The sequence below is a fragment of the Tachyglossus aculeatus genome, chromosome Y1 (genome assembly GCF_015852505.1).
Source record: "Tachyglossus aculeatus isolate mTacAcu1 chromosome Y1, mTacAcu1.pri, whole genome shotgun sequence".
Classification (NCBI taxonomy): Eukaryota; Metazoa; Chordata; class Mammalia; order Monotremata; family Tachyglossidae; genus Tachyglossus; species Tachyglossus aculeatus.
In genome coordinates this window covers 23400-30155 of record NC_052093.1, presented here as the reverse complement: position 1 = coordinate 30155, position 6756 = coordinate 23400, and positions in this window count along the sequence as shown.

The following is a 6756-nucleotide window of genomic DNA, read 5'->3' as shown; positions in this document are numbered from 1 at the left end:
AAGGGAGGAAGAGAGCTAGCTTGGCGGATGAGCAGAAGGAGGGCATTCCAGGCCCGGGGGAGGATGTGGGCCGGGAGTCGATGGCATGACAGGCAAGAACGAGGTACGATGAGGAGATTAGCGGCAGAGGAGTGGAGGGTGTGGGCTGGGCTGTAGAAGGAGAGAAGGGAGGTGAGGTAGGAGGGGGCGAGGTGATGGAGAGCCTTGAAGCTGAGGGTGAGGAGTTTCTGCCTGATGCGCAGATTGATTGGTAGCCACTGGAGATTTTTGAAGAGGGGAGTAATGTGCCCAGTGCGTTTCTGGACAAAGACAATCCGGGCAACAGCATGCAGTATGGATTGAAGTGGAGAGAGACACGAGGATGGGAGATCAGAGAGAATGTGGCAGAGGAGCGGAGGGTGTGGGCTGGGCTTTAGAAGGAAAGAAGGGAGGTGAGGTAGGAGGGGGCGAGGTGATGGAGAGCCTTGAAGCCGAGAGTGAGGAGTTTCTGCCTGACGCATAGGTTGATTGGTAGCCACTGGAGATTTTTGAGGAGGGGAGTTTCATGCCCAGAGCGTTTCTGGACAAAGACGATCCGGGTAGCCGTGTGAAGTATGGATTGAAGTGGGGAGAGACAGGAGGATGGGAGATTGGAGAGGAAGCTGATGCAGTAATCCAGATGGGACAGGATGAGCGCTTGAACGAGCAGGGTAGCAGTTTGGATGGAGAGGAAAGGGCGGAACTTGGCAATGTTGCGGAGCTGAGACCGGCAGGTTTTGGTGATGGCTTGGATGTGAGGGGTGAACAAGAGGGTAGAGTTGAGGATGACACCAAGGTTGCGGGCTTGTGAGACAGGAAGGATGGTAGTGCCGTCAACAGTGATGGGAAAGTCAGGGAGAGGGCAGGGTTTGGGAGGGAAGATAAGGAGTTCAGTCTTGGACATGTTGAGTTTTAGATGGCGTGCAGACATCCTGATGGAGATGTCCTGAAGGCAGGAGGAGATGCGAGCCTGGAGGGAGGGAAAGAGAGCAGGGGCAGAGATGTAGATTTGGGTGTCATCAGCGTAGAGATCATTTATTGAGTGCCTACTGTGTGCAGAGCACTGTACTAAGTGCTTGGAAAGTACAAAACAACAATATATAGAGGTGGTCCCTACCCAACAACAGGCTCACAGTCTAGAAGGGGGAGACAGACAACAAAATAAAACAAATAGGTGCCAATGCCATCAGAATAGATAAATAGAATTATAGCTATATACACATCATTAATAAAATGCATAGAAAAATATGTACAAATATACATAAATGCTGTGGGGAGGGGAAGGGGGTAGGGCAGATGGAGGGAGTAGGGGCAATGGGAAACGGAGGAGGAACGGGAAAATGGGCTCAGTCTGGGAAGGCCTCCTGGAGGAGGTGAGTTCTCAGTAGGGCTTTGAAGGGAGGAAGAGAGCTAGTTTGGCAGATGTTTAGAGGGAGGGCACTCCAGGCCAGGGATTGGACGTGGGCCAGGGGTCGACGGTGGGACAGGTGAGGACAAGGAACAATGAGGAGGTTAGCGGCAGAGGATTGGAGTGTGTGGGCTGTGATGTAGAAGGACAGAAGGGAGGTGAGGTAGGAGGGAGTAAGGTGATGGAGAGCTTTGAAGCCAGTAGCAAGGAGTTTTTGCTTCATGTGAAGATTTGATAGGCAACCACTGGAGATTTTTGAGGGGAGTGACATGACCAGAGCGTTTCTGTACAAAGATAATCCGGCAGCAGAGTGAAGAATAGACTGAAGCGGGGAGAGACGGGGATGGGATGGGAGATCCGAAGGGAGGCTGATGCAGTAATCCAGTTGATGATGAGAGATTGAACCAACAAGGTAGCAGTTTGGGTGGAGTGGAAAGGGTGGATCTTGGCAATGTTGTGAAGGTGAGACTTGCAGGATTTGGTAATGGATTGGAACTGTGGGGTGAATGAGAGAGCAGAGTCAAAGATGACAGGAAGATTGAGGGCTTGTGAGACGGGAAGTCTGGTAATGCCGTCCACAGTGATGGACAAGTCAGGGAGAGGACAGGGTTTGGCTATCCTCAGCACTTGAGTACCTATGCATATTTTTTTTAAATCTACGTCTCTGAACATTCAGTTTATTCAGATGTTTGTACTCCTCGCAGTATCCTTAGTCTTACTGCAGCTTCGACTTCATTTAGAAATAGTTTATGTCCATCCGTTTAGTTTATAAAGTCTGGTCTGTAAGACTCTGTAGGCAGGGATTGTGCCAATCAACTCTTGAATTGGACTCTTCTAAGCACCCAGTACAGGTCTCCTAATAAGCACTTAATAAATTCTGTTGGTTGATTTAACTCCTTGGTAGCAGGAAACACTTTGCTTGTTTTCATTATACTGTCCCAAATGCTTCATTCATTCATTCATTCATTCATTCATTCAATCAATCGTATTTATTGAGCGCTTACTGTGTGCAGAACACTGTACTAAGCGCTTGGGAAGTACAAGTTGGCAAAATATAGAGAGAGTCCCTACCCAACAATGGGCTCACAGTCTAGAAGGGGGAGACAGTCAACAAAACAAAACATGTGGACAGGTGTCAAGTCTTTGTACTCAATTACTATCCTACCCAGCAGTATCTCTTGAGGAGATATCCTTCTTCCTCTCAAAAGCCACTCCCTCCAATTGTGCCTCTGAACGCATTCATTCACACCTTATTCAAACTCTCACCCACTCCCTTCTTCCTTCTCTAACAGCCATCTTCAACTGTTCCCTCTCCACTGGCTTCTTCCCCACTGCTTTCAAATGTACCTATGTATCCCCTATCTAAAAAAAACATTCCTTGACACCACGGCTCCCTCCAGTTATCACCCTATCTCCTCCTACCATTCCTCTCCAAATTCCTTAAGTTGTCTACTCTCGCTGTGTCAAATTCCTCTCCTCCAGTTCTCTTTGACCCCCTCCAACCTGGCTTCCATCCCCTTCACGTCATCATCATCATCATCATCGTCATCATCATCATCATTATCATCATCAATTGTATTTATTGAGCGCTTACTACGTGCAGAGCACTGTACTAAGTGCTTGGGAAGTACAAATTGGCAACATATAGGGACAGCCCCTGCCCAACAGTGGGCTCACAGTCTAAAGGGGGGAGACAGAGAACAAAACCAAACATACTAACAAAATAAAATAAATAGAATAGCTATGTACAAGTAAAATAAATAAATAAATAGAGTAATAAATATGTACAAACATATATACATATATACAGGTGCTGTGGGGAAGGGAAGGAGGTAAGATGGGGGATGGAGAGGGGGACGATGGGGAGACAAAGGAAGGGGCTCAGTCTGGGAAGGCCTCCTGGAGGATGTGAGCTCTCAGTAGGACCTTGAAGGGAGGAAGAGATCTAGCTTGGCGGATGGGCAGAGGGAGGGCATTCCAGGCTCGGGGGATGACGTGGGCCGGGGGTCGATGGCGGGACAGGCGAGAATGAGGTACGGCGAGGAGATTAGCGGCAGAGGAGCAGAGGATGCGTGGGCTGGGCTGTAGAAGAAGAGAAGGGAGGTGAGGTAGGAGGGGACGAGGTGATGGAGAGCCTTGAAGCTGAGGGTGAGGAGTTTCTGCCTGATGCGCAGATTGATTGGTAGCCACTGGAGATTTTTGAGGAGGGGAGTAAAATGCCCAGAGCGTTTCTGGACAAAGATAATCCAGGCAGCAGCATGAAGTATGGATTGAAGTGGAGAGAGACACGAGGATGGGAGATCAGAGAGAAGGCTGATGCAGTAGTCCAGACGGGATAGGATGAGAGCTTGAATGAGCAGGGCAGCGGTATGGATGGAGAGGAAAAGGCGGATCTTGGCAATGTTGCAGAGCTGAGACTGGCAGGTTTTGGTGACGGCTTGGATGTGAAGGATGAATGAGAGAGCGGAGTCGAGGATGACACCACGTTTGCAGGATTGTGAGACGGGAAGGATGGTAGTGCCGTCAACAGAGATGGGAAAGTCAGGGAGAGGGCAAGGTTTGGGAGGGAAGACAAGGAGTTCAGTCTTGGACATGTTGAGCTTTAGGTGGTGGGCAGACATCCAGGTGGAGATGTCCTGAAGGCAGGAGGAGATGCGAGCCTGGAGAGAGGGGGAGAGAGCAGGGGCAGAGATGTAGATCTGGGTGTCATCAGCGTAGAGATGATAGTTGAAGCCGTGGGAGCGAATGAGGTTACCAAGGGAGTGCGTGTAGATCGAGAACAGAAGGGGACCAAGAACTGAACCTTGGGGAACCCCCACAGTAAGAGGATGGGAGGGGGAGGAGGAGCCTGCAAAAGAAACTGAGAATGAACGACCGGAGAGATAAGAGGAGAACCAGGAGAGGATGGAGTCTGTGAAGCCAAGTTCAGATAGCGTGTTGAGGAGAAGGGGGTGGTCCACAGTGTCAAAGGCAGCTGAGAGGTCGAGGAGGATTAGGACAGAGTATGAGCCGTTGGATTTGACAAGCAGGAGGTCATTGGTGACCTTTGAGAGGGCAGTTTCCGTGGAATGTAGGGGACGGAAGCCAGACTGGAGGGGGTCGAGGAGAGAGTTGTTGTTGAGGAATTCTAGGCAGTGCGTGTAGACAACTCGTTCAAGGAGTTTGGAAAGGAATGGTAGGAGGGATATGGGGCGATAAGCAGAAGGTGAGGTGGGGTCAAGAGAGGGTTTTTTTAGGATGGGAGAGACATGGGCATGTTTGAAGGCAGAGGGGAAGGAACCAGTGGACAGTGAGTGGTTGAAGATGGAAGTTAAGGAGGGGAGAAGGGATGGAGCGAGAGATTTCATAAGATGAGAGGGAATGGGGTCAGAAGCACAGGTGGCCGGAGTAGCACTTGAGAGGAGGGAGGAGAGTTCCTCTGAGGATACCGCTGGGAAGGATGGGAGAGTAGCAGAGAGTGTTGAGAGCCGGGGGGATGGAGAAAGGGGGGAAGAGACTTTGGGGAGGTCGGACCTGATGGATTTAATTTTGTTAATGAAGTAGGAGGCCAGATCGTTGGGGGTGAGGGAAGGAGGAGGGGGCGGAACCGGGGGCCTGAGAAGGGAGTTGAATGTACGGAAGAGCTGGCGGGGGCGATGGGTATGGGTGTCAATAAGGGAGGAGAAATAGTTTTGTCTGGCAGAAGAGAGGGCTGAGTTAAGGCAGGAAAGGATAAACTTGAAGTGAACGAGGTTGGCATGGTGTTTAGACTTTCGCCAGCAGCGTTTGGCAGCTCGAGCATAAGAGTGAAGAAGGCGGACAGTGGCAGTGATCCAGGGCTGTGGGTTAGTGGTGTGAGAGCGGCGAAGGGAAAGGGGAGCGAGCGAGTCTAGCTGAGTAGAAAGGGTAGAGTTGAGAGCAGTAATCTGATCATCAACACGTAGAAACTGTGTGTTCACAGAAACTGTCCTCTCAAAGATCACCAATGATCTTCTTGCCAAATCCAGTGGCTTCTATTCCATCCTAGTCCTCTTTGACCTCTCAACTGCTTTTACCACGGTGGACCACCTCCTTCCCCTGAAGCATTATCCAATCTTGGCTTCACTAACTCTGTGTTCTCCTGGTTCTCCTCTTATCTCTCTGGCTGTTCTTTCTCAGTCTCCTTCATGGTCTCCTCCTCTTCTTCCTCCTCCTTTTCCCACCCCCTAACTGGGAGTATCCCTCGAGGTTCAGTTCTGGGCCCCACTCTATTCTCCATCTACACCCACTCCCTTAGAGAACTCTTTTGCTCTCAGCTTCAACTACAACCTCTCTGCAGATGATACCCAAATCTACATCCCCAGCCCTGATCTCTCTTCCTCTCTGCAGTCTCACATTTCCTCTTGCCTTCAAGATGTCTCTACTTCTATGTCCTTCAGTCACCTCAAGCTTAACATGTCTAAAACAGAACTCCTCATTTTCCCACCTAAACCCTGTACTTCCCTTGATTTTCCTATCACTGTAGACAGCACCACCATCACCACCAGCACCACCTCCTCTCTCTCATTCAACCCACATATTCAATCCATCACTAAATCCTATCAGTTCCATCTTCACAACATCACTAAAATCTGCCCTTACCTCTCCCTCCAAACTGCTTTCATGAAAGGACAATCACTTAACTATTCCCCCTCGTAACTGTTTCAGCCTCCTTGCTGGCTGACTTCCCAGCTTCCTGTCTATCCCCACTCCAGTACATATTTCACTCTGATACACAGATCATTTTTCTACAAAAACGTTCAGGACATATCACCCTACTTCTCAGAAAACTCCAATGGTTGCCTACACATCAAACGAAACTCCTACATCAAACAAAAACTCCTCATCATTGACTTTAAAGCACTCCCTCCCCCTTCTTACCTCACCTCACTACTCTCCTTCTACAGCCCAGACCATGTACTTTACTCCTGTAATGCTAACCTTCCTACTGTGCCTTGATCTCACTTATCTCACTGTAGATCCCTTGCCCACATCCTTCCTCTGGCTTGGAACACCCTTCCTCCTCAAACCTGCCAGACAGTTACTCTCCCCAACTTCAAAGTCTTATTGAAGGTACATCTCCTCCAAGAGGCCTTCCCAAACTAAGCCCCCACTTTCCTCTTCTCCCCCTTCCTTCTGCATTGCCCTGACTTGCTCCCTTTATTCTTCCTCCCAACCTCACAGCATTTAAGTACATATCTGTAATTTATTTATTGGTATTGATGTCGGTCTCCCCAACTCCCCAACTGTAAGCTCATTATGGGCAGGGAATGTGTCTGTTTATTGTTATATCGTACTCTTCCAAGTACTTAGTAGAGTGCTCGGCACACAGC